Source organism: Macrobrachium rosenbergii, chromosome 7 (assembly GCF_040412425.1).
Source record: "Macrobrachium rosenbergii isolate ZJJX-2024 chromosome 7, ASM4041242v1, whole genome shotgun sequence".
In the NCBI taxonomy this organism is placed as follows: Eukaryota; Metazoa; Arthropoda; class Malacostraca; order Decapoda; family Palaemonidae; genus Macrobrachium; species Macrobrachium rosenbergii.
The window spans coordinates 3,579,823-3,607,500 of NC_089747.1; the positions used below are offsets into that span (position 1 = coordinate 3,579,823).

Genomic DNA, 27,678 nt, shown 5'->3' on the forward strand with positions numbered 1-27,678 from the left:
CCAGGTGGGTTACTTTGGACCTGGTAGAGACAGCAATCTACACAGGTATATTTCTAAGGGAAGATGGTATACCTGAAATACTGGAACATCTTATATATATATATATATATATATATATATATATATATATATATATATATATATATATATATATATATATATATATATATATATATATATATTTTTTTTTTTTTTGATACCTTGCAAAGGAAATCAATCACCTTTAGTTATTAAAGAAATAAAGATTGCTCTATAAGCGGTCATCACCGTTTAGTGAAATTCACTGTTTGTAATTCGTTTTATTTTAAAAATTGTTCTAGAAGTCTGTTAGCTTGTCTAACAGGCATAAATACAAACTATATTGTACATTCATTTATATGTTTTTGCATAAACAAGTTCGCTTATAAATTTAGACAATAAATCTCATACATAAATCTTTGTAAAAATGCAGAAATGGACGCTATTATACATCGTCAAAGTACGCATGCTAGCTGACGTATGCGCGTATGCATATGAATACTTAATTAAGAACGGGTGTATAACCTGACGTATAAGCGTATGCATATTGCTACCTCGTAAAATATACGCATATTGCCTGACGTATAAGGGTATGTATATTGCTACCACGTAAAATATACGCATATTACCTGACGTAATAAGAGTATGCTTAAAAATACCTCGTAAAGTAATTATAATTATAATTATGATTACAATTGTAATTATATACATCAGAAACCGGAATATGACACCCAGTGTGGCAGCTTCCCGTATCTCTTGAAAAAAGGAATCTCGAAGAACACGCCTGGAGAGAGAGAGAGAGAGAGAGAGAGAGAGAGGTTGTCTTAAAGGAGAAACGGGAGAGGGGTCGTTTTCCGAGGTGGATCTTATTTACTTTATATTACCTTTTCTCTTTAAGGGGCCGGTAAAAAAAAAAAAAAAAAAAGAAGTGCTGGGCCTCTTTCGAAGGAGAGAGAAGCTAAAAGAGAGAGTGCTGGTTGAGAGAGAGAGAGAGAGAGGGAAAATGTTTCGTCATTATATTTCGAGGATAATCCTGACATTTTGCTCCTTATGCTTAAGAAAATATTATCATTGCGCTAATATTTTTTTAGGATGTAAAATAGCCATGGAACATGGAGGCACGTAGAGAGTTCCAGACCACGCAACCAGAAAATTTCTGATTTCTTCAGAAAAGAAAAAAAGAACGATTTATTTGTTGAGTAAACGACAGATTTCCTCCAAAAAATTCCTGATTTTATTCGTATAAATTACTGATTCCCAAAGAATAAATTGCTGATTTCTCCAGAATAAATGGCAGATTCCCTCAAATTATATGACTGATTTTTTCCAAGAACAAATGACGGATTTCTTCAGAGTAAATGACTGATTTTCTCATAGTGAAAAAAAAAACACATATCTTCAGAGTAAATGACCGATTTCTTCAGAGTAACTTTGTAATTTCTTCAGAGCAAATGTAGCGAAAGATTCCTGACTGTCGTATTGAATTTAAATGCCACAAAAATGACTTCACTATTTTAACTAACAAATTCAGAAAGAGGAAATAAAGTAAATCATAAAAAAATAAAAAAATCCAGTGTCGTTTTCCTGTCGCTAAGCCTACTGAATTAAGACAGAATTGACCAATTAGGCCTATGAACCTTCCTGTTCTGCAAGGAAATATATATATTTCTTTTTATGATCACTTGCTACGCGAGATAATGGCAGAATATCTTCCTTCTATGTTGAAATGTGAAAAACAATTCTTTATAAGTGTAGTTGCTATTATAAAATAAATATATACGACGTTAGTATTGGGAAAACAATTCTTTATCATTTTAGATGCGATTATGAAATAGATATATATATATATATATATATATATATATATAATATATATATATATATATATATATATATCAAACACTTGGCGTTGCTATTAAGAGAAATATAATCCTCGCGATAATTCGTGAGAGTTACTAAGAAAATTATCACGAAGAATCAAGACAGACAGGTTACGTGGAGGTTAAAAAAAAAGTTTCTTTTAAAAATTATTGACTTACAATGATATAGAAATGATTCTTGTCCAGTTGTCATAGTAAATAACCGTATGTAACGACTTTACGCGCAGTATTTTCCCCTTTTTTTAAAATCAATATAACAGTGCTATGAAGCAAAAAGAGGAAAGGAAGAATTGACTAAAAATTGAAAATGGTAGAGAGAGAGAGAGAGAGAGAGAGAGAGAGAGAGAGAGAGAGAGAGAGAGAGAGAGAGAGAGAGAGGAGCGTATTTCCTACCCCAACATCAGAAGCCAAATGACTTTTTCTCCTCGTTTTGCTCTCTCTCTCTCTCTCTCTCTCTCTCCCTTCGGAGAAGAAATTCCTCTCTTCCTCTCTCCAAAATGCTTTAATAAGTCACCCGTCGGATTTGATTGGTGGGCGGCCAATGAAAGCTTCCCCTGCATCGGACAATTTATTTTTTTTCCTCCTCCTCCTCAATCTTCTCCTTCTTCTTCTTCTTCTTCTTAGGTTCTGCTCCTCCTCCTCCTCCTCCTCCTCCTTCTTCTTCTTCTTCTTCTTCTTCTTCTTCTTCTGTCTACAATTTCCTTCAGTTTCCTCCCTCGATCGTATAAATTGCAATCATTGCTTCCTTTCCCTCGTTCGTTTTCTGTCTCTGGTGAAAGTGTTAGCAAGCACGACTCGCAACCGAGTAGGCCATGCTCGATCCCGGGACGAGGAGATTCGGTCTGGACACTTTTCTTAAAAATCTAGCGCCTCTCGGTCAGTAGGAGACTTGGTTGTTAGTCGGCTATTGTTGGTCACAGATGGAATGAAAAGAGAGAGAGAGAGAGAGAGAGAGAGAGAGAGAGAGAGAGAGAGAGAGAGAGAGAAAGTAACTAAGTGATCACGGCTACGTCAGAATGTATATTGTCATATAAGCTAACCTCGACGAGGTAATCCTCACTTCGTCAGAGGGAAGCCATTCATAAAATACATTTTTATATCTGTCTGTCAATCTTTTATCTGGCGGCCTTGAACTCTCCTAAAAAAAAAGTAAGTTGTTATAAAAGTAGAATTGTATAACTGGCGGGAACACAAAAACACTTTTGCTCTCTTGATATCGGAGAACCAATTGGCCCAGTATGGGTAAAAAAAAAAATGTACATTTTTTTTCTCAGGCTTTCAGAAGGTATTTAACTGAACAAACATAGGTAGAGGCTTGGGGAATCCTTGGGGAATCGGATAAGGGAAGCCCTCATTGAAATAAATACATAGCAAAATAACAAATAGTAAAAATATATTGAAATGTAAAACACGGTTTCCTTGCGTCACTAAATCGATGGACCTTTGTGAGGACATGGAAAATGAGCAGAAAATCGAATCATTAACGACAGAGAGAGAGAGAGAGAGAGAGAGAGAGAGAGAGAGAGAGAGAGAGAGAGAGAGAGAGAGAGAGAGAGAGAGAGAGAGGTATAAAATACGGTTTCCTTGAGTCGCTAAATCTATAGCCTTTTGTGAAGACCTGGAAAATGAATATCAGAACATCGATTCATTAGCACCGAGGATACTTACTTATTCTTAGAGAGAGAGAGAGAGAGAGAGAGAGAGAGAGAGAGAGAGAGAGAGAGAGAGAGAGAGCAAGGCAGCTTCCGAATTGGCAAAGAGTTAATGAAGGAAACACCGTTTGTAGATGGCCCAACTTTCCTCATTTCGAGTCACGAAGAATAAACGATACATTCTGGTAACGAATGGAGGGAATACGGTTGATGAAGGAGAGGTATGCCTGTGCCAAGAGGAAACGGAGGAATAAGGAATGACTGCGAGAGAGAATGGAATGGGAGCAATGAATTACCCGAGATTAATTGTACTGTATATGATCATAGGTGTGCCTCTCGTAAAATGATAATGCTGTGTATGGTTATAATAAGACCTTGATATCCTGTTTATTAGTCTTTGTTTGAACAGACACTTAATATCCTGTATTTTAGCTTTTGCCTGAACGTTTTGTTATTTCTTTCTGACTACAACAAAGGAGGGCAGCGCTATGATTAAAATAACAAAATATATGAATATTTCAATGGACTGCAATGATTACTTAACCTTTTTTTTTACCTTTATACCAGCAATTTCCTTCATACAATGCTAGCTATGGAACTGAAGAGTGATACAATATTTTCACGCTGATTTCCCTTGATATTTTGTGAGCTGCGACACTGATGTTGTATCTCCTTATGCTGGTGAGTTTAGAAGTACGTTTGTTGAAAAAAGTTTGTCTTCGAAATTTTACCTTGACTGCCATTAATCTTCCGCTATGGAGTCCATTATTCCTCCTCCTCCTCCTCCTCCTACTTCTTCTTCTTGGCAAGATTCATTGGGGTAAACTTTCCTCTATTTTACTGACGTCTGGTCCTTCTCTCTGTGGGATTTAGGAAAATGTTTTGTTATCAATCTAATTATCTCTCAGACTAGTCTGTACAAGAATCTGTTGCCAAATTTGTGGCTTTACTTTACCCTCTGTGTAAACTAGTTTGTATCCATTGTCTAGCCACTCTTTATCTATTGTTGTTGATGTTGCAAACTCTGCTCCAGAGATAAGAAAATTACTTTAGTCCTTAGATCTTAGGCCTCAGGAATTTGACGAACTAATGACTTACGTCTTCGGTTACAAAAGTATCGATTTACCAGTCAGAAACGGAAGAGAATTCACAAAGAAATTCACTTCCGATCTCCGTACAGACTCAAAAGGTCATTATCGTCACCTCGTTCCGATACCCCAGACCCGAAAATAAATCTCTGCCTGGCATCAGAATATCTTCATTTTTTTCGTCATTTGGGTCTAGGCTCAGTAGCGACAAGCGTTTCCAAAATGTGAAGAAATCGAGAAGTTGAGAGATCATCGTGGTTAATAAAAGATGCACCTTACAAGATGAATAGTTAAGAAGTTGAACGAGGAAGCCAGTGACTCCCGCGACACAATGCTGGCTGACGTAGGAAGTTTCTGAAAGGCCATTTTTGGGATTCTTTTGCGAAGAGGACCGGAGAGAAGACATTCCAGAATCCAGTATTTTCAATCGCATTCTGCGTACCGAACGAGGCCAATGGAACTACAGATGCCGGAGGAAGTAATTGAGAGGGACACAGGCATTTCAAAAATGGTAAACAAAGAATGGGAAATGAAGAGACTTGTCCTTGGCAAAAGACAAGAAAACGTTTCTTTGTTGTCTTCATCGAGGACGATAGAGACAATGAGTATAACTGCTTTTTCTGACTCTCTCTCTCTCTCTCTCTCTCTCTCTCTTCTCTCTCTCTCTCTCTCTCTCCCTTATGTTTCGTCCCCCTGATTACACTGCTCAGAAATGTGACAAAATCTGAAGTAAAATGACAAAAATTCTTATATTAGCTCACTTTTATGGCATAGCATACAAGTGAATTCTTAACTCTGAAGAATATTATGACTTATTCCGTCTAAGGTATAAATATTTTTTCATAATTGTTTTTATACACCTCTGTGTATGATTACACGCTTAACGGATCTGCCATTGTCATAACATTTCTATTTCTTTGTAATGAATTTGAAAGCCAGTTGACAACGCCAGCGCATCAGGGGAAGGAAACTGATCTTTCAAATTGCCTCATGGAGACGCTCAATTTCTTCGGCGGAGATGAAAAAAAAAAAGTTTATCTGTTGATAATTTTAAGGACTCGTAAGTTGATGTAGAAAAATCCTGGTTGTCATTTTAAGATGAATTTACATTTATGCAATTGATTTACTGATCTGATAGATAGATAGATAGATAGATAGATAGATAGATAGATAGACAGAAGAAATTTTAGCTACTCGATTGGAGATGCGTAGGGAGAGAGAAAATAAATTAATTAAAGATCATAAGATCATACTGATGGGTAAGAGAGAGAGAGAGAGAGAGAGAGAGAGAGAGAGAGAGAGTTACACGCGTTAACTTTTGAAACAAAAATGTGGGTTGATACAGGAAGAGGAAAATAGTATGGAATTATTTGGACTCTCTCTCTCTCTCTCTCTCTCTTTCTGTACCGTGTGCTGCGGCATTCAAGCAGCTTTCTATAACCACTTTCCATGAATGAGCTGCGGTGACTATTTGGGTGAGTGAAAAGGCTTGCCTCTCTCTCTCTCTCTCTATTCAGTCATTCGTCGATTCCCTTCGTCTAAAAGCCGCTTTTGGATTTGCTTTCTCTCCCCCTCTCTCTCTCTCTCTTTCTCTCTCTCTCTCTCTCTCTCTCTCTCTCTCTCTCTCTCTCTCTCTCTCTCTCTCTCTCTTTTCATTCGACCAGGGTCAGAGTTTGTGGTTCTAATGGGCCCAAATCATTAAACTTGAAGAGGAGAAGGGAGAGTAGGAGGATGGGGAGGAGGAGGGTGAGGGTGAGGGGGGTGGGAGGGGGAGGGGAGGGGGAGGGTGAGGGTATGGGAGGAGGGGGAGGGGAGGGGAGGAGGAGGAGGGGTATGGGGAGGGAGGAGGGGGTATGGGGAGGGGAGGGGAGGAGGGGTATCTCTGTTCAGGGGAAACCAGCTAGAAAATTAAACTTTTTGGGCAGATCTTTTTCTTATCAGGGAAATATTAAAATATTTTGTCAGGATTTGTGGTAAATAAATAAAGATATAAAATACATGTAATAGGTAAAAGGTTATATAAGAACTTTCTCTCTCAGGAAATTCCGAATTTGTGAAGATAATAATAATAATAATAATAATAATAATAATAATAATAATAATAATAATAATAATTTGTCACGATTAATCAATAAAAGAAGATAGGAAATAAAAAACTAGCGAGAATTATAATATAAGAGTCACGATGGTAATAATAATAATAATAATAATAATAATAATAATAATAATAATAATAATAACCCAACAAACTACAGTGCATGGGAGATTACAAACTTAAAAAAAAGAGTGATAATTAAGAAAGAAGTAACATTATCCTCGGAATAACATGACTATCAATTGATCTAATGTTACAGAGTCCGCAGATGGGTTTCACTCCTTTTTTACCTGGCTCAGGTGTGGTGTAACCTCTGGCGAGTAATCAGTTGGCACTGTGTTGATGATGACGAGCATAATAATGGGACTTTCGAGGAAAGGAATATCAGGATCATTCCATTAGGATTAATTTCAGTACCGGAGTATGAGACTGACTCTCTCTCTCTCTCTCTCTCTCTCTCTCTCTCTCTCTCTCTCTCTCTATATATATATATATATATATATATGCATATATATACATATATATACGCATATATATACATATCTTTCTCTCTCTCTTTCTCTCTCTCTCTCTCTCTCTCTCTAATCTATATATATATATATATATATATATATATATATACATATATACATCTCTCTCTCTCTCTCTCTCTCTCTCTCTCTCTCTCTCTATATATATATATATATATATATATATAATATATATATATATCTATATATATACATATATATACATCTCTCTCTCTCTCTCTCTCTCTCCTTGAAACTGTATTTTCTTGTAACATGGTAATTATTTGCCTGTATATACAGCTATTCAAGTCTCGGATATACGCTAAACTATATTAACTATGTTGATCATAGTTTGGGGGAAAAATAAGTTAATTTGGAATTCAAAAGAAGTCCATTTCAAACCTATTAAACTCTTTAATGCCAGCTGTTATTTACGTATGGCAAAAAAAAAAAAAATCTGAGAGAAAAATCCCAAAGCAATTATGATTAAGAAGTTTGCGTAAACTCTTTGTCTCGTTGATGGCGCATTGAAAAGTGAATGGAATGTTCATTGTTAATCATGAATAATAATATCTTAATTAATATTTACTCCTGACTGAATAATATCATCAGTATCCGACTGTATTAAAATAATCCTTACTGATTAATTTGTTACAAGAAATACAGTTTCCGAGAGAGAGAGAGTTTGAACTGTTTAATGACAGTTAATGTAAATAGGAAATTCGTCACGCCGTACCCAAGTTTGCTTTTGGACAGAAATCGCCCTTTGTGACGAGATTTCACGAGTTTCAACGCAAGAAGCTGCTCATTCTACCTACCTACTAGAGGTACAAAAAGTGCAGACGTTTTTATTTTACAAGAGAGAGAGAGAGAGAGAGAGAGAGAGAGAGAGAGAGAGAGAGAGAGAGAGAGAGGCTGGCAAAAAATCCGGCGTTTTTCTTAAAATCAAACACGTCAGGATTTTATATAAAAAACATGATAAAAGCAATTATTTTCTATCAAACCTTTCCGGTAGCTCTGTTGATGCAATTTTTTGTTGTACAGCATTGTACTGTAAACAATACCGTAACAATTACAGTACTGCTGTAATCAAGTGTTACGTTTTAAAGGTGAAAATGTTATGCAGTACGTATTATTGACGATGACAATGCTGATCACACTTTGTTTACTGCAAGAAACAACAGCATTTATGAAATATATACATTTCAATTTGCTTTGCTGTTGCATTTTATTGTTACAGAGTACTGTACAGTACATCAAATAAAGTACTGGATTAACAATACTTTAATACTGCAAAATTAACAATACTTTAATGCTGCAAAATCCTAAGATACTGATGATATGTTATGATCCATGTCATCTCACTTTTACCAGCAGAATCAATTGCAAAACATTAGTGAACAAAGAATAATTTTCTGGAGAAAAATGTATTTAGATTCTAAAGTCAAATACAGATGGAGAAATAACTCTTAATTTTTATTTACAGTGTTAATTTAATTCTAGACTTTAACCAATCCATAAAAAAAAATTCAACCAGAAATGGCCAAGTCAAACCATACTGACTTAAACTCTCTCCCAGGTTTGTTAATCAAAAATATCTGCTGGCCCACCCAGGTAAGTGGGTAGCTAGTTACTTGAGAGAGAGAGAGAGAGAGAGAGAGAGAGAGAGAGAGAGAGAGAGAGAGAGAGAGAGAAGGAATATGAAAGCCAGTGTGGCAGCTTCTGTATCTCTAAAGAAAAGAAACATGAAGCATGAAATTAAAAAAGAGAGAGAGAGAGAAGAGAAGAGAGAGAGAGAGAGAGAGAGAGAGAGAGAGAGAGATTAAACGTCTAGACAAGCGGTTCGCTGACCTAGCCTGTCAGCCAGTGAGAAACTGTTGCACATTCCCAGCTCACTTTTCTATCCACGGGACTTAATTTTAAAGCTCACTGTGTGAAAATTGTCGTAAACGCTCGTTTACTAAAACCTGTGTATGTTTATAAAAGCATCTCATATAATATATATTATTTGACTTTAGATATTGCAAAGGCTAATGTTACAATGACGCAATTCATCCTCTCCATATCTTTCAGTTTCCATGGAAACGTTTTTGTTTCAAACAATTGTTGCTGTCCGTGCTTCGCCAACAACAAAACACCCTTTTAATCATTCTACAGAGAGAGAGAGAGAGAGAGAGAGAGAGAGAAGAGAGAGAGAGAGAGAGAGAGAGAGAGAATGCTATGTACTAAAATCAGGGTAGAAGATCTGAGAGAAACGTCTAGACAAGAGGTTCGAGACCTAGCCTGTCAGCCAGTGAGAAACTGTTGCACATTCCCAGCTCACTTTTCTATCCACGGGACTTAATTTTAAACTCACTGTGTGAAAATTGTCGTAAACGCTCGTTTACTAAAACCTGTGTATGTTTATAAAAAGCATCTCATATAATATATATTAGACTTTAGATGTGCAAAGGCTAATGTTACAATGACGCAATTCATCCTCTCCCATATGTTTCCATGGAAACGTTTTTGTTTCAAACAATTGTTGGTCCGTGCTTCGAACAACAAAACACCCTTTTAATCATTCTACAGAGAGAGAGAGAGAGAGAGAGAGAGAGAGAGAGCTAGACTAAAATCAGAGAGATCTGAGAGAGAGAGAGAGAGAGAGAGAGAGAGAGAGAGAGAGAGAGAGGAAAGAGAGAGAGAGAGAGAGATGCTATGTACTAAAATTAGGGTAGAAATAGGAATCTGAGAGAGAGAGAGAGAGAGAGAGAGAGAGAGAGAGACATTCACCATGTCATGGTCTCTCTCTCTCTCTCTCTCAGAAGGGGAGAGGTAGCAACAGCAACAGCAATCGATATGTCGAAGGTTTCTCTCTCTCTCTCTCTCTCTCTCTCTCTCTCTCTCTCAATTGAGTGCAAAGTGGATGCATTGTGATGCATGTTGCTTCCATTGTTGTGAAGCCAATTCACCCCTTATGCCAAGTGTCCCGAAGGCTCAAACGGCCTTCCTTAGAGGACCCGTGAAATTCCGGGGGGGCTTTGTAAGTCAACGGACGGGTTGGAAATACATTCTCGGCGTTTATATAAGTACTCAGAAATGTGTATATAAGAAATATACGAATGGGGAAGAGCGAGATGATGTTTGCGTTATTCTATTTTCCATTTAGGAGGATAACGTCCAGGTTAGGTTGTTTACTTGAGCGACAAGAACTTCAGACGCGGACATTATAATATATATGTCTATATATATATACATATATATATATATATATATATATATATATATATATATATATATATATATATATATATATATATATATATATATATATATATATATATACATATATATATATATATATATATATATATATATATATATATATATATATACATATATAAGCTGACCAACCTGGCGCTGCCTGGGGAAACTCTGAATAACAACCAGTAAACTCTCTCTCTCTCTCTCTCTTTTTCCCTCTTTCTCCCTCCCTGACACCCCTCTACTCTCTCTCTCTCTCTCTTTCCTTCTTTCTCTCTCTAACACCCCTTCCATCTCTCCTCCCTAACACCCCTTTCTCTCTCTCATTTCTCTCTCTCTTTCTCCTCCCTAACAAGCCCTCTACTCTCTCTTCTCTCTCACTCTCTCTGACCTGTTAAGATAGTTGCTTCAATTACACTGTCCAGCATTTTTGACATTTTATATTTCACTCCATCTCAACCCCCATTCCTACTGGGGCTGAACTTGGACTTACTGGGCATCGGGAGTTACTATTCATCTCAGCAACCTCGAAAACTATGGATTAGACACTAATACCTGTCGTTTTCGTTAATTTTTACATGTCATCCCCTTCCCACCCCCAACCCCTTTGGTGCCAGTGATGTCTTACCCCCACAGTATTCTTTCCCAGATAGTAAGTCATTTGTATACCAAGTTTGGTTGAAACTGCTCGCTGCATTTCAGAGTTATGCTGGAACATACACACACATACATACATCCATTTATATATATACAGTATATATATATATATATATATATATATATATATATATATATATATATATATATATATATATATATATATATGCACATACACATAATGTTTAGGACTCGACTCCTCTCAGCTTTGTAGAGCAAAGGTAAATGAATAAATGAGTAAATAAACAAACGGTTAAACAAAAGCAGTGAGACGAGGCATTTGAACAAGAGAAGGCTCACGTGTAGACAGAAGGAAATGCTGTATGGGCTACCAAGACTTAGAAGACCGTGAATGGTATCTACCATTCTTCCTCTCCACGATTTAGAGTGTACTGGTAGTACTATTCAGTGAATGTTAGTTATTCATTTGTTATTCATTTTCCTTAAAGTAATGCCAGGTGTAGCAGTAACGATGGTTTACATATATTATTGAACTGTTAGATTTGTAAAGGGAATAACCATTTTCCTTAATGCAATGCCAGAATGTAGATTCTGAATTGTAAATGTAGCAGTGGCGATGGCTTATATATTAATGAACTTTCAATTTCGGGGCTGGAAAGATACCTCAACATTTTGATGATCACATGTTGCTGTTTACAGTTGATGGCAGACGCCGCATATATTGTCTATTTGCTAAAGGAAATACAGTCTATTTTAAAATGAAGTGAAATACCACAGTTTCAATGGGAACTTTCAAGAGGGATTAAATACCTTTGAGTAAAGCCAATGAACTTCCTGACTCTATAGCACGTCTCTATGGGGAGAACTGGATGCTGAATCTTTAATTACAACCTATAAAGAACGATTGATTGATCGATTGATTGACTGACTGGTGTATCTGCGTCGCTATTAGTTGCTGGTAGGGTTACCTCAGACCACTGCTCTTACCCTTGGTCTGTGCGTCAGTGATAACATTTGTTCACCCACCATCCTGAGTTTCAGGTCATATTCTGTTGCAGTGGAACTTTGGTTTATAAGTTAATACCGATTTGGTTAGGTCCATAATAACTTATGATTACTACGAATAATAATAATAATAATAATAATAATAATAATAATAATAATAATAATAATAATAATAATATGTCGTGTAAAAATGATGTCTGCATTATTCGAGTTTATTTTATATTGAGTATTCTCAATTTTCTTTATAATTCTTTTCTCTTCTACAATAATTGTAAGGAGAATTCAGAAGACTCGATACAAAATCAACTGGTAATAATAATAATAATAATAATAATAATAATAATAATAATAATAATAATAATAATAATAATAATAAAGATTTTACCATCAGCACTGACCTGTCAAGTTTTACCTATACAACATCTACTTGAATCTAAACACTGATATCTATAAGTTATAAAAAAAAAAAAAATTCACAGCTGTGTAGTTTGAGGAATTATAAATAGCCTAAGCAAGTGAGTCTGCTGTGAGCTCAATGTGGCATCATGTGAGTTTTTTTTTTAGGTCGTACTTCCATAAAATAGGTTTCATGTGAATGTAATGAGTTTACAAAGGACCAGAGACCTAAACAGAGAACAAAGGACCAGAGACCTAAACAGAGAACAAAGGACCAGAGACCTAAAATGGGTTTCATGTGAATGTAATGAGTTTGACAAAGGATCAGAGAAACAGAGACCTAAACAAAAAACTAAACAGAGAACAGAGAAGAAAAAAGGACCAGAGACCTTTAAGAGAACAGAGGAAGAAAGGACCAGAAGACCAAAGACTAAACAAACCTAAGTGAAACAAACAGGGGACCTAAACAGAGAACTAAACAGAGACTTACTTTATAGAGAACTATACAGTGACCTAAACAGGAAAGGAAAAAGAAAGGACCAGAAAACCAAACAGACCTAAACAGAGACAAACAAAAAAACTAAACAGAGAACTATACAGAGATCTAAACAGACCTAAAAAGACCAAGGGAGCATACAGAGAGACTAAACAGAGACCTGAACAGCGACCTAAACAAAGAAGAAAGGACCAAAGACCTAAACAGAGACCTAAAGTGAAAACCAAACAGGGACCTAAACAGAGACCTAAACAAAAAACTAAACAGAGACCTAAACAAAAAACTAAACAGAGAACTAAACATAAACCCCAACAAAGACCTAAAAAGAGAAAAAAAGGACCTAAACAAAAAACTAAACAGAAAAGAAAAACCAAACAGGGACCTAAACAGACTAAACAAAAAACCAAACAGACCTAAACAAAAAACTAAACAGAGAACTAAACATAAGAGATCCCCAACAAAGACCTAAAAAAACCAAACAGGGAAAAAAAAAAACTAAACAGGACTAAACATAAACCCCAGACCTAAAAAGAGAAAAAAAGGACAGAGAGACCTATGCCATTGTTGTCATTCGGGGTCAGAAAAAAAAGACTCATAATATATCATGTTATTCGTTGTAATATACTACTGAAGGGACAATATATACATACATACATATATATACAGTATGTATGTATATATATATATATATATATATATATATATATATATATATATATATATATATATATATATATATATATATATATATATATATATATATATATATATAATTAGAATTAGAGCAGACATTGGAGCGTCAGACCTCATTAACGAGGAGCACGTACTAACAGCAAAGGGTCGTTGGGACGTAAGAGGTAATCATTATAATAAAAAGGAGGAGGTGGGGAGGAGAGAGGGAGAGGGGGAGGAAGGGGAAGGAATAGAGAGTTTATGATGTAATTCTGAGAATGTTATTACGCATTTCCTCCTTCTAAGATTGACGGTATACGCATGCGCATCTCATGCGTATCTTTACCTCCATACCCGTAAATGCACGCGCACGTACGCGCGTATACGCAGAGGATGAAATATTACGATGTTGAGTTGGTGAGATCGGTCAGTTTTTGGATGGGTAACCGCCAATGGATGCCAATTCCATAGAAAGAGAGACAGACAGAGGATGCTGACATTCTTAGCGACTATTGTGGGATGAGGTTGCAAGCCCCAAGTTCTTCCTCATCCTGGTCGCGCGACTCACCGCAGTCAGCTAACGAACCAGGTTTCTAATTCACTGCTTAGGTTAACTAAGACTCTATGCATTTTTTTAGAAAACGAGGTTGATAACTACTGAACCACAGAAATATATATATATATATATATATATATATATATATATATATATATATATATATATATATATATATATATATATATATATATATATATAATTTACTCACATAAAGAAAGATACAACACACTGCTTTCCTGTTCAACATAGCCATCGCTCAAACATAAAGCATAAAACACAATGAGTTAAGCAAAGGAAAGAGATAATGCAAAAACCAAAAGATTAGAGGACAGGTGAGAGAGAGACGGAGAAATGCCAAGTCTAATAAATTCTGACTCGTTCAGAGCCATATCCGATGAGCACAATCAGCAACTTCGATCAATGGCTGCGATGCAAAACAACAGAACAGCTTCCTCTCTCTCTCTCTCTCTCTCTCTCTCTCTCTCTCTCTCTCTCTCTCCATTCTCCTTTAGTCTTCCTGCATCAAAACACATTTGTTTCAGACGTCAACAAACGTAAATTTCTCTCTCTCTCTCTCTCTCTCTCTCTCTCTCTCTCTCTCTCATTCTCCTTTTGTCTTCCTACATCAAAACACATTTTTTTCCAAACGTCAACACGTGTAACTCTTTCTCTCTCTCTCTCTCTCTCTCTCTCTCTCTCTCTCTCTCTCTCTCTCTCTCTCTCCGTATTTTCATTCACGTTTCCCTCTCCTGCATCAAAACACATTTGTTTCAAACTTCAACACATGTAACTGTAACTCTCTCTCTCTCTCTCTCTCTCTCTTCCTGCATCAAACACATTTGTTTCTCTCTCTCTCTCTCTCTCTCAGGTATTTCCATTCTTGTTTCTCTTCCTGCTTCAAAACATTTGTTTCAGACATCAACACACGTAAATTTCTCTCTCTCTTTCTCTCTCTCTCTCTCTCTCTCTCTCTCTCTCCATTCTCTCGTTTCCTTCCTGCAAACATTTGTTTCGGAAAACACATTTGTTTCAGACGTCAACCTGCATCAAAACACATTTTGTTTCTCTCTCTCTCTCTCTCTCTCTCTCTCTCTCTCTCTCTCTCTCTCTCTCTCTCATCAATTACTTCCACTTAGAATCTCATACGAACGCACCTGGAAAATTATTTGGGAAATTATTGAAATTATGATAATTGCTCCTCTGTCACAATATCGCCTGAATAACAAAACACCAACAATATGCGTCAGTTATGATGTCTTACCTTTTTTGAGTTAAAACGTTGAAAAGTCGAGATGTTATCCACGCGATGTTTTCATGACATGTTTTTATTTGGCGCGAGCCTTCCGCTGAAAAAAGTAACATTGCATAAATTGCAGAGCAAGAGATATTTCCAATCAGATTCTCCAGCAAGAAATTCTCAATTTTTTCGTACGTAACTTATTTTGAAATACTCTTTAAAGGTGTCATATTATTTGAAATACTATATATATATATATATATATATATATATATATATATATATATATATATATATATATATATATATATATGTTACAGGAAACAACGGCCAGGCATTTCTGTTCACCTGAATTTTCAGGCAGATAGCGAAAATGCACTTTAGGGACATTAGATGACCCCAGGGATTAGTACTAAACACGGCGAAATACATTTGACCCCCCAGGGGCTAGTACTAAACATGGCGAAACAGTGTAGGCGAGTCACTGTTTCGCCGTGTTTAGTACTAGTCCCTGAGGGGATCACATGTCCCTAAGTGCATTTCACTACCTGCCTGTAACATATATATGAAATTCATCCAGAATACGACCCACTACCGTCAACCAACTACCGGACGCATATCTCAGCGCTCATGTCGAAATATGCATTGTGGGGGTTTTAGAAACAGATTACTCTCCCGGAAGTAAGACTTATTCCTTATAACAGCTGGATCACGTATTCCCAATAACACAGCACTCAAAATTCTACGTGTTTTTATTTTGTAGATATAAAGATATAAACCTTTATAAACTACATGTTACTGAAGACCACTGTCATGCATTAAGCATATTTCAGCTCATAGTTAAGAATAACATACACTTTTTGAAGCATAGCCTATGGAACTGAATCATAAGATTTTATAAAGTAAACAAACCATAGGACTCGGTTCCGGGTAATAAATCGTGCTGACGCTACGAGAGAGAGAGAGAGAGAGAGAGAGAGAGAAAGAGAGAGAGATCGTATCATAACAAGATCCCATCACAAATTCAATCAAAATAGAACAAGGAAATCTGTAATTCAATAAGTTCACAAATGAGATCGGAGTCGGAATTCTAGCTCACTAAATTCTGAGAGAAAGTTAAAAATGCTTCTATAAGTTTGCAGTTGATCTGTTGTTCCTAGGCCGATGTGGCAACCTGGTTAAAATGTTCTTAATCTCTCTCTCTCTCTCTCTCTCTCTCTCTCTCTCTCTCTCTCTCTCTCTCTCGCATAATCGAATAATTTCTCTCGTTAAAGAACTGCAGCCTGGAGATTATACTAGTTGTGTGAGCAGGGGAGATGGCAAAAGTTTTCCTCGGTCTCAAGACTTTTACTTCTTTTTAATAGCGTGGGTCAGGGGGCCATGAAATAAGCAGACTTGTTTTTCAGCCTTTGGGTTACTACGATAGCGAAGGCTGAAACGGGCTCGTGCTCCTTAGGACGAGACCGAGACGAGACAAAAAGATTAGTTCTCTTTAACACGAGACCGAGATAATACGTATCTGTGGGATGTCTGGTCAGTGCAGTTTACGATAAAGTTCGAGAATCATTTTTGTATTAATCCACATGAAATACTTTCTTTTAGGCGCAATATATTCGTTCTGACGATGATTTTCAACCATCCACGAAACTTGTGACAGTGAAAAGAATATTGAAAGACGGGGAAAGGAGACATTTTCCAGGATTTTAAAGGAACTGTCAGCAAAATCTTACCACCAAATTACAGAGCAATCGAGAGGCTATAGACTCATTGTTAAGCACTGCGTCTCCAAATCAGAAAGCATTTTACTTAGGTGGGTTCTGGCGCCGAAACAAACGCTCCTCCTATCTCTCGGGTCTTCGCTAACGTCAAATAAGATCAGATATACACTCGGGGTGTCAAGTTGGCGACTGTCAATAAATCTTCCTTACCCAGAGAATGCGCGAGACAGTTATTAGCAACGGCACCAAGCAGAAACTGACAGGTTCTGACAGTTATGAAAACGCGTCGCGTGAACTTGGTGATTCCCCTCTCTGTCTAAAGTGAGTTGAATGATCTCCAGGAATGCAACTTGAAATACTTCGTTGAGTGTTTGAGATTGAGCTAGATTTATGCCAGCACGGGCTCTTGCTCATAAAGCAGCCCTTAAAGTTGTTGAATGAAGATCTGTTATGTCTTTTGACAAAATCAACAAATGTTCTTTCTATTCTGATTTTATGGATAACCACACACACACACCCATATAAAGAGAGAGAGAGAGAGAGAGAGAGAGAGAGAGAGAGAGAGAGAGAGAGAGAGAGATAAGACGAACTACCTTTTTTTTTTTATTTCCAGTTCTCCCATTGTTGCATTGTCTATGAACCGGAAAGGAGCCATTATAATGAGAGTCAGCACTTTTATGGCCCCAAAGGCCTTCCCCCTCCCTCCCCTCCCCTCCCACCCATTCCTTTCAATCCGAGAATAATATGATCTCTATAACTTCTCGCTACCCTCAGGCGTAGCTGCAAACCACTAGGGGGTCAAAAGCCCCCCTACCCCCTGTTGCTCCCCTTCCCACAACTGTCCGTTTTGTAGATGGAGGAACCCCCCTCTACCCTCCTCCTTTTCCTCCCTTCATTATCCTAGACAGCAAGGCGTCTTTTGTCCAAGAAGGAAAAATACAGAATTCTTTCATACCGCTTCATTCAGACATAGATGGGTCCTGAACTCTGTCTAAACAAACCGGATGATACTGTTTAAATCTTCCCCAGGTGAGGAGGCGAGTTCTATTTGCTTGATTGCTGAGGTAAATATTGTAGAGTCTACGTAGACTTAGTTTTACGTGTGGTACTTCCTCCATGACGCATGTTTGAGGTTTTTTGTTGCCGTATAGTTTCTAGACTGACACTTTGTAATCTGTGTTGTCCAAAATCATTGTTTTCTGACGTATATTCATATCTGATTTTTTGCTTGTCATGGATTTTGTGAGACATGTATTTCAGGGGTTTAAGTTGTCTAAATTCTAAGCCTGGTCCTTGCTTCACGACGTGTGTTTGAAGTTTTTGTTGTTGTCGTAAAGTTGCATGTCCTAATTCTTTACAATCTGTGTTGTGCCAACGTTGAAGTAATTTTTTCATGTTTGATGTTTTTCATGCCACAGATTTTGTGACACCTATTTTTCAAAAGCTTCTGTTGTAATACATTTTAAATCTTTTGTTCCGAGAAATAAGTTTCATTCTTATTGCAATAAACATTCTTTTTAAATAACGCTTAAAGCTAAATGTAAAAAATTGTTATGATTTCATACAAATCTACAAATTCGGTAAACATATGTTTGAACTCGCAATTGTCCCATTGCTGAAGCATGTATAGAGAGCGAGATTTTTCTTTTTGCTGTGGGAAAAATGTTGATATGCATGCTGTGAGTCAGCATAAATCACATTGCCTGATAGCCTGGAGTCAGAACGTAATTTTGATCACAGCTTAGCAAGACTTATTCCATAACATTGAGCTCTTGATAATATTAATTAAAAGAAATAAAGTAACAATAAAAGATCTTTTCATAAATGCAAGGAAACATAAAATCTTTTCAGCCTTAGCAGTACACAAGTATTCTGTTTGTATATATAGGTAAGATTCACATTCATACAGAGAGAGAGAGAGAGAGAGAGAGAGAGAGAGAGAGAGAGAGAGAGAGAGAGAGAGAGATCTACATCGTCCTAGAGTCCTATTAAAAAGATAATCGATGGCATATTTTCGTTCTTTTGAAATGGCTAGGGACCCATACATATAAAAGGCACATTATTATTATTATTATTATTATTATTATTATTATTATTATTATTATTATTATTATTATTATATATGTATGTATGTGGGACGTAGTAATACTTAGAAGGGGCGGGAGAGAGGGGAGAAAGGTTCAGTAATTCCCAGAATACGATCAAAGGGGATGATTTATCCATTTTGGGGGGAACTGCTACAGATACGGGAAGATTGGGGTTTCCAGTCTTCGGTGTGATGAGAATGTGATAAGCTTAGTCGTGCGCTATTTAGTCAAAACAAAGTTTGTAAAGAAACAAAATAATTATGGAAGCTAAACAGGCATTTAGGAAACGATCATGCGATACTGGATGGTTGGCTTACCTGTGTAATATAAAATTGGAAAAGCTTAAAAGGACGTAAAGACTAAATATTACCTAGCAATGAGATTTGCATAAAATTAAACTAATGATAGCCAAAAGAAAGTCGTGTGTATTTCCACGTGTACGGTGTAGCAAACGAGCGTGGGTGCGTATGTGTGGGAATGTGTCTTTCAGGTACGTCGCCTATAAACTGCGGAAATAAGAATTTATTGTTTTTTCTTGGACCTTTTCAAAGTTTTGTACAGTAATTTATGAAGGAACCTTGCCTCAGACGCATTGAAAATTCTCTTACAAGTCTAAACTTTCTGCTTCTCTGAGAACCGCTTTCGCGCGCGCCAAGGAAAAAGAGAGAGAAAAAAAGGAAAAGAAGCAAATAATCAATCCCTTCGGAGGAGAGAGAGGAGATAGAATGGAAGGAAATTAGGATCGGGGACGCGGCGAGATGGATTAGGCGAGGGAGCGGTTGGGATCTTATGTAGCCCGCAACACCTTCGATGGAGGCGAGGTTCGATTGGAAGAGTGCCTCATTTGGTTGCGTGGAAGATTGCAGTTTGTCTTTAGGGTACGCCTTTTTTTGGTTGTATGGAAGACTGGAGTTCGCCTTTTAGGGTACGATTCCAGGGAGAAATCTTTTGGTTCCATGGAAGGTTGAATTCCGGGGAAGTCTCTTTTGGTTGTATGGAAGACTGGAGTTTGTCTTGTAGGGTACTATTCCAGGGAGAATCTTTTGGTTCTATGGAAGGTTGAATTCCAGGGAAGTTTCTTTTGGTCGTATGGAAGGAAGTGGTTTGTCTTGAAGGGGTTCGTTTCCAGGGAGGGTTCTTTTGGTTATATGGAAGGCTGTGGTTTGTCTTTGGGGTTCTCTTCCAGGGTAAATTTCTTTTGGTTGCTTGGAAGAGTTCAGTTTGTCTCTGGTGAGACCTTCCAGTAGGGTTTCTTTTGGTTGTATGAAAGTTGCAGCTAGTCTTGAAGGGTCCCCTTCCAGGAAGGTTCCTTTAGGTAGTCTGGAAGAGCTCAGTTTATTTTTAAAATACGTTTCATCCTCTTGAAATTGAAATGTAAGCCTGCAATGATACTTTGCCTTTACTTCATCGAAGACTAATTCTTCTTCTTTGGACTGTGGTTGGGTTAGACAGGCAATAAAAGATACATTTACAGGGATATGAATGTTACTGTCGTTTGGTGGAGCTAAGACAGACCTATGGATCGACTTCAATGTGTGTGTGTGTGTGTGTGTGTGTAAGAGAGAGAGAGAGAGAGAGAGAGAGAGAGAGAGAGAGAGAGAGAGAGAGAGATATTCCTTTGGCTCAATCTGAAGTCCAAATCTTTTAAAACGTTTAATGGGCGTGTTTTCCAAAATCACGAGAGAGAGAGAGAGAGAGAGAGAGAGAGAGAGAGAGAGAGAGAGAGAGAGAGAGAGAGAGAGAGAGAGAGAGATTCTTTTGCTCAATCTGAAGTCCAAATCTTTAAAACGTTTAATGGGCGTGTTTTCCAAAATCACGAGAGAGAGAGAGAGAGAGAGAGAGAGAGAGAGAGAGAGAGAGAGAGAGAGAGAGAGAGAGAGAGAGAGAGATATCATTTAGCTCAATCTGAGTTCCAGATCTTTTAAAACGTTTAATGCAGTTTTCAAAATCCCCGAGAGTAAGAGAGAGAATTGATTACGAGTTCCAGATCGTTTAATCGTAGCCCAAATCGCCGTCTAATTGACCGAATCTTACGATTTTATGCTCTCTCTCTCTCTCTCTCTGAAGAGTCTTAGAAACGGAAAATGAAAACAGAAAGCGGGAGAAGGCAGTATAGAGGCCTTAGCAGGGGACATAGCGACGAAAGTGCGACTGACAGAAACAGCGTTTTATTAGTTTCCAGCTGTGCAAGGCCAATAGAGAGAGAGAGAGAGAGAGAGAGAGAGAGAGAGAGAGAGAGAGAGAGAGAGAGAGAAGAGAGAAATATTCTTTTGGTTTAATCTGAAGTCGGAATCTTTTGAATCGTGCAATGGGCATGTATGCCAAAACCACTGGAGAGAGAGAGAGAGAGGGGAGAGCCGTACGCACGTTACTTTTTCTTCCCAGAGATATTCCGATCTCCTTCGATCACCGAACGACCTCGCCGTCACACAATTCGTCGCCGCCCAGATGTAATTTCATTAACTTTTTAATTTTTTCCATGGCTTCCCCAGCTTCATTAGGGCCATCCCTGAAGGCGAGGTGGATTTTTCTTCTCTCTCTCTCTCTCTCTCTCTCTCTCTCTCTCTCGAGAGAGAAGAGAGAGAGAGAGAGAGAGAAGCTCTCTCTCTCTCTCTCGAAGAGAGAGAGTCTCTCTCTCTCTCTCTCTCTTCTCTCTCTCTCTCTCTCTCTCTCTCGAGAGAGAGAGAGTGAGAGAGTGGGAGAGAAATTTGAGCGTTTCCGATATTGAAAGCCTTCGTCAGTAGAATTCTCTCTCTCTCTCTCTCTCTCTCTCTCTCTCTCTCAATCTGAGCGTTTCCGGTATTGAAAGATTGAAAGCCTTCGCCAGTAGAAAGGCGCCCCTTGGCCAATTCAAAACGAGGCACTGAAGATTGCTGTTTTTGATCAGGTTCCTGGTAGCCCCCAATCCCCTCTTTTTTTTAGCCCCGGACTCCATAAACCTTCTTGCCATAAAGGGGCGTGGCCCTCGCTTGCTTCGGGTTTAGATTAAGCTTATTATTTTCACCGGGTCTGGGCTAGATAAGGTCACTGAGGTGGCCATGTTACTTGGCGGAATGATTCGCGTGGTTATAGCTATTGTGATGAGGGCCTGTTATTCTCCCCCCCCCACTCCGTCTCACTCTCTGTCTGTCTGTCTGTCTCTTCTTTTCTCTCCTCTCTCTCTCTCTCTTCTTTTCTCTCCTTGTGTGTGTCTCTTCTTTTCTCTCTCTCTCTCTCTCTCCTCTCTCTCTCTCTCTCTGCTCTCTCTCTCTTCTCTCTCTCTATTCCTTCTAATTAGGACTGACCTCAAGCCAGGTCTGAGGCAGCTGCTTAATTAGCAAATTTCCTCCTTCGAGTTTTCATGGAGGCAAATTGAATGTTTTCTTTTCTCTTGAACCATCGCGACTGACTGATATGGCGACAACAGGCGAAGTGTTTTTGCGACTCTATAAGAGATCGTTGTAATTCTCTGTTAACGTAATGTACTTACTAGATTATCAAACAGGATACATTCCAGTGATTAAGTTCTTGCGAGAGCTGGGAGTATGGATTATCAATAATTGCCTATCCTCACAGTCAAAAGGAACTTATAAGTGAAAAAGTAATTAGGTAATTATCTTAGAATTGAGATAAAAGTCACAAATTAATGAACTACACCTTGCTACAAAACGCTATTCATCTGAGGCTCAGTAAGTATACTGGAATTGTAATACTGTACTACTGTAGAAGTCCACCCATTTCTAGGCCTAAGGTCTAGAATAGGCTACCTAAGGACCAGTATAGACAAAGTCAACAACGTCTGATGTTCATGACTGGTCACCCATCTAAAGAGTGGCCACAAAGACAGGTAGTTTGAATGTAGGGATTATTTTGTCTTGGAATTTCTTTGCAAACTTGTGATCTTTCATATTTCATTCTCTAATTTAAAATTTTTTTTTTTTTAATTCCAAGATGAATATTTAAAGAGTCGTCTATTTAAGAAGTCAAGTTATTGAAAAAGTACTGAAAACTTGCGAGATTCGCGGGACGTGCTTATCCAGACATATCCTTTGTCTACTACAGTTACTGAGTCATATAGAAATAGCATTTAAATAGCAAACAGCGCTCAGATTATAATGTTCAAATAGCATTAACCTAGCAAATATCCCCAAAAAGTATATAAAATATGATATTAAACTACCAGCCGATATGTTAAGTATATTAAAAATTACAACAGCTTACATTATATATATATATATATATATATATATATATATATATATATATATATATATATATATATATATATATATATATATATATATATGTATGTATGTATAAACACATATATGTGTATATATATATATATATACATATATATATATATATATATATATATATATATATATATATATATATATATATATATATATATATATATATATCCTAAATTTAAATGAACAAGAAACTCCCAAATTACACAATAACAATATCAAAATTACAGAGCTCTTAAATAATCCACAAACAACATTTCCAAAAAAAAAAAAAATAACACTGGAAAAATAATCAGCCCTTATACAATACGGAAATAATCCTTAATGACTAGCAACTGAAATAAGTAAGTATACGCACACTGAATAGTATACATCATTAAATATATACATAGTCTCTAATGAACGTATTTCTCGATTTCATAATAAGAGAAGTTATTAGGAACTTGTATTAAAAGTGGGTTTATGCTTTGGTGGACGCCCACAAAAATTTTGAAGCCCACACGGCGCAATATTTTTTCTAATCAGCTTGAAACGTGGAAGGGTTATTGCGCTAAGGTAGCCTTGTTATTATTATTATTATTATTATTATTATTATTATTATTATTATTATTATTATTATTATTATTATTATTGAGGATAATATCCTCAAATCTTTGTATTATTATTATTGTAATTTTTATCATTATTATTGAAGAATACATTCCAGAAAATATTATTATTGTTATTATTTATATTATTATTATTATTATTATCATTATTATTATTATTATTGCTGAGGATAATATCGTCAGATCTTTGTATTATTATTGTTGTAATTTTTATCATTATTATTGAAGAATAAAATCAAGAAATTGTTATTATTATTATTATTATTATTATTATTATTATTATTATTATTATTACTGGAGAACATAGCAACCTAAATATTATCATTATTATTATTATTGCTGAAAATCAAATCTGGGTGCTATCGTTATAAACTCCCGACAGATCGATTCCTAGGTTTATCTAAATCTCTGTGTAGAGCTCTGAAGAGCCTATCAACCTCCTATTATAAGAGACATACAACCATAGAGCTGAACAAGCTCTCTAAGGCTCTTTACTACAGATCTCAGAATAAGATCTGTCCTTCGAGCTGATATTGTGTGTGTGTGTGTGTGTGTGTGTGTGTGTGTGTATTATTATTGGTATTAGTAAACCGCTCTCAGTCTCTTTAGCTGAACCTCAGAATTAATTATTTGTCCTTCCTATCATTATTATGATTATTATTATTATTATTATTATTATTATTATTATTATTACTATTATTATTAAACAAGCTATCTGAAGCCCTCTAATACAGATCTCAGAATAAGATTTGTCCTTCCTTCGAGAGCTGGTGATACTATTATTATTATTATTATTATTATTATTATTATTATTATTATTAGTAAGCAAGCTCTGACGCTCTCTAATGAGAATAAGATCCGTCCTTCCTTCGAGAGCTGATGATACTGTTACTATCGTTATTACTATAATTATTATATTTATTATTATTACTGAGACCATGTAAGACTCGTTTCTTGTATATTATATGTTGGTAGAATGTTGGAAATCCACTTGATATCTTAATCTTGGCGAGGAATGAAACTTATAGGTCTAGTTACAGTCTCTCTCTGACGGCGAGGGCAGAAGGACTTGTAATGCCTAAGGAGTTTAAGTGACTTTCTAAGAATATTTGAAGATTTAATATACAAGAAAAGGGATCTTATATCTTATATATATACTGTATATACATATATATAAATTTGTAATAATAATAATAATAATAATAATAATAATAATAATAATAATAATAATAATAATATGAAGAACAATCATATTCTTGTAAGATGAAGATATACAGTATATATATATATATATATATATATATATATATATATATATATATATATATATATATATATGTATTTATTTTATTTATATACTGTATATATACATATATATACACACATCTTACAAGAATATGGTTGCTCTTAATAGTATTATTATTATTATTATTATTATTATTATTATTATTATTATTATTATTATTATTATTATTAATAGCATAAATTCATAATGGGAAAATGCAGAGAAGCAGAGAGATATACAGATATAAATGAAAGAATATATAAGAAAAATTATCGCCAGTAAAATATATGATATTCTATATAGAAGTTGCTCTATATCAATTTTTGACAATACTAGCATAAACAATAAGTAGTTTTTTTTCTATGGTGCATCACTATAATCACTATAATATGACCGGAAATAATGAGTAAAAAGCCACGATACTGTATATGAGCGATTGTATTTTTCAAAAAATACAAAAAAAAGGGTTAAAAAAGTTCCATTGCCCTGGTTTGTTGTGTGTAATATACACCCATATAGAACCCATATACACCCCATATACTGTACACCCAGTGGTTGTGTAGTTAGCACACAGCCAAGCAGGGTAATAAAACACGGATTTAATCTCAATGGATAGCAACGGGAGTTAGTGGGAACAAATAGTATATATATATATATATATATATATATATATATATATATATATATATATATATATATATATATATATATATATATATACACAGTAGATACAGAGAGAGAGACAGAGACAGAGACAGAGACGCAACGATAATGTAATATCAGTAGAAATTTCTCCTAAAACTCCGAAGAAGAGTCACGCCACTAAACACTCATAATTACGTAAAAAAAAGAATGAATAAATATTGAAATACTAAGGCAAAAAAAGAAGAAAAGAAGAAGAAGAAGCAGAAGAAGAAGAAGAAGAAGAAGAAGAAGAAGAAGCAGAAGAAGAAGAAGAAAAATAAGAATGGAATAAAAGTTAGGTTAAAAGAATATAAAAAATAAATGGACGTATAGGAAACTTACCCTTCCTCCACCTCCTTCTCCTCCTCCCATAGAGCAGCAGCAGGAGTGAGAAGAGGAGGAGGAAGAGGAAGAGGAGGAGGAGGAGGAGGAGGAGGAGGAGGAGGAGTAGGAAAGGTATAGCTCTCTCCCCTTTAACGAGAGAGGGTCGTTTCCCTCCCCCCCACCACCCGTGCCTTTGTCAACCGTTTTCTTCCAGGCTCGGAATTTACCTGTTGACTCTGCTCTCTCTCTCTCTCTCTCTCTCTCTCTCTCTCTCTCTCTGACAATGACAAAGAAGAGAGAGGGAGAGACAGTGATTGAATTGAATATGAGAGAGAGAGAGAGAGAGAGAGAGAGAGAGAGAGAGAGAGAGAGAGAGAGAGAGAGAGAGAGTGTAAGGGATGCTGAACACAGTTTGAGTACGAGTAGATACAGATGTGTATATGCATGAGAGAGAGAGAGAGAGAGAGAGAGAGAGAGAGAGAGAGAGAGAGAGAGAGAGAGAGAGAGAGAGAGAGAGAGGCGGTGTGTGACAGTGATTGAATTCAATATGAGGGAGAGAGCGGGTGTATGGAATGCTGAACCAGTAGGGTTACAGTAGAAACAGATTTGTATGTATGAGAGAGAGAGAGAGAGAGAGAGAGAGAGAGAGAGAGAGAGAGAGATGTTGTCAGAAGAATAGAGTAAGACGCGGAAGTAATTATTTTCTATATAGTAGAACCAAATTTTTTTTTAATCTACATAATATGCATGAAAAAACCCGTCAATTTATTTATCCGTTATTTCAATAAAATGTTAATTTCATAGTTATTATTATTATTATTATTATTATTATTATTATTAACCAGGCTTCTGATTCATCTCTAGTGCCACAGAGTAAGAGAAGTTGAACAACTTAGTAGCAAGAGCTCAAGAGCTCTCTCTCTCTCTCTCTCTCTCTCTCTCTCTCTCTCTCTCTCTCTCTCTCTCTCTCTCTCGATTTTCTTCTAGCGAGAAGCAACAAGCATAATGAACTACTTGGAATATGGTTATAAAATTTTCCAAAAATACCTTTAGAGAAGAAAGTCTCTGTATAACTCTTTTAAGAATATAAAATATATTCGCCAAAGATTTAGCGGGTTCTAAATTTGCATCGTGAGCAAATATAGCAAAGAATCAAACACTTTCGGAGATTGAAACTGCGAAGGAATTCTTCAAACATGAATTTCTGACGCCATTCTTATGCAAATGCTTCGAAAACCTCGTAAGCATTATTCACATTTATGGTCTTATAAA

General features: G+C 36.3%; 1 protein-coding gene across 4 annotated transcripts in view; it reads right to left on the reverse strand.

Annotated features, from left to right (window-relative positions):
* LOC136840030 (uncharacterized) overlaps positions 1–27,678 on the reverse strand; it is a 318,614-nt gene that overhangs the window by 12,722 nt on the left and 278,214 nt on the right. For all 4 annotated transcript variants that reach the window (XR_010853503.1, XM_067106332.1, XM_067106334.1 and 1 more), the window contains one exon: positions 15,493–15,577. The gene's annotated coding sequence lies outside the window, so the exon portion shown is untranslated. The remainder of the gene's footprint in view (positions 1–15,492; positions 15,578–27,678) is intronic.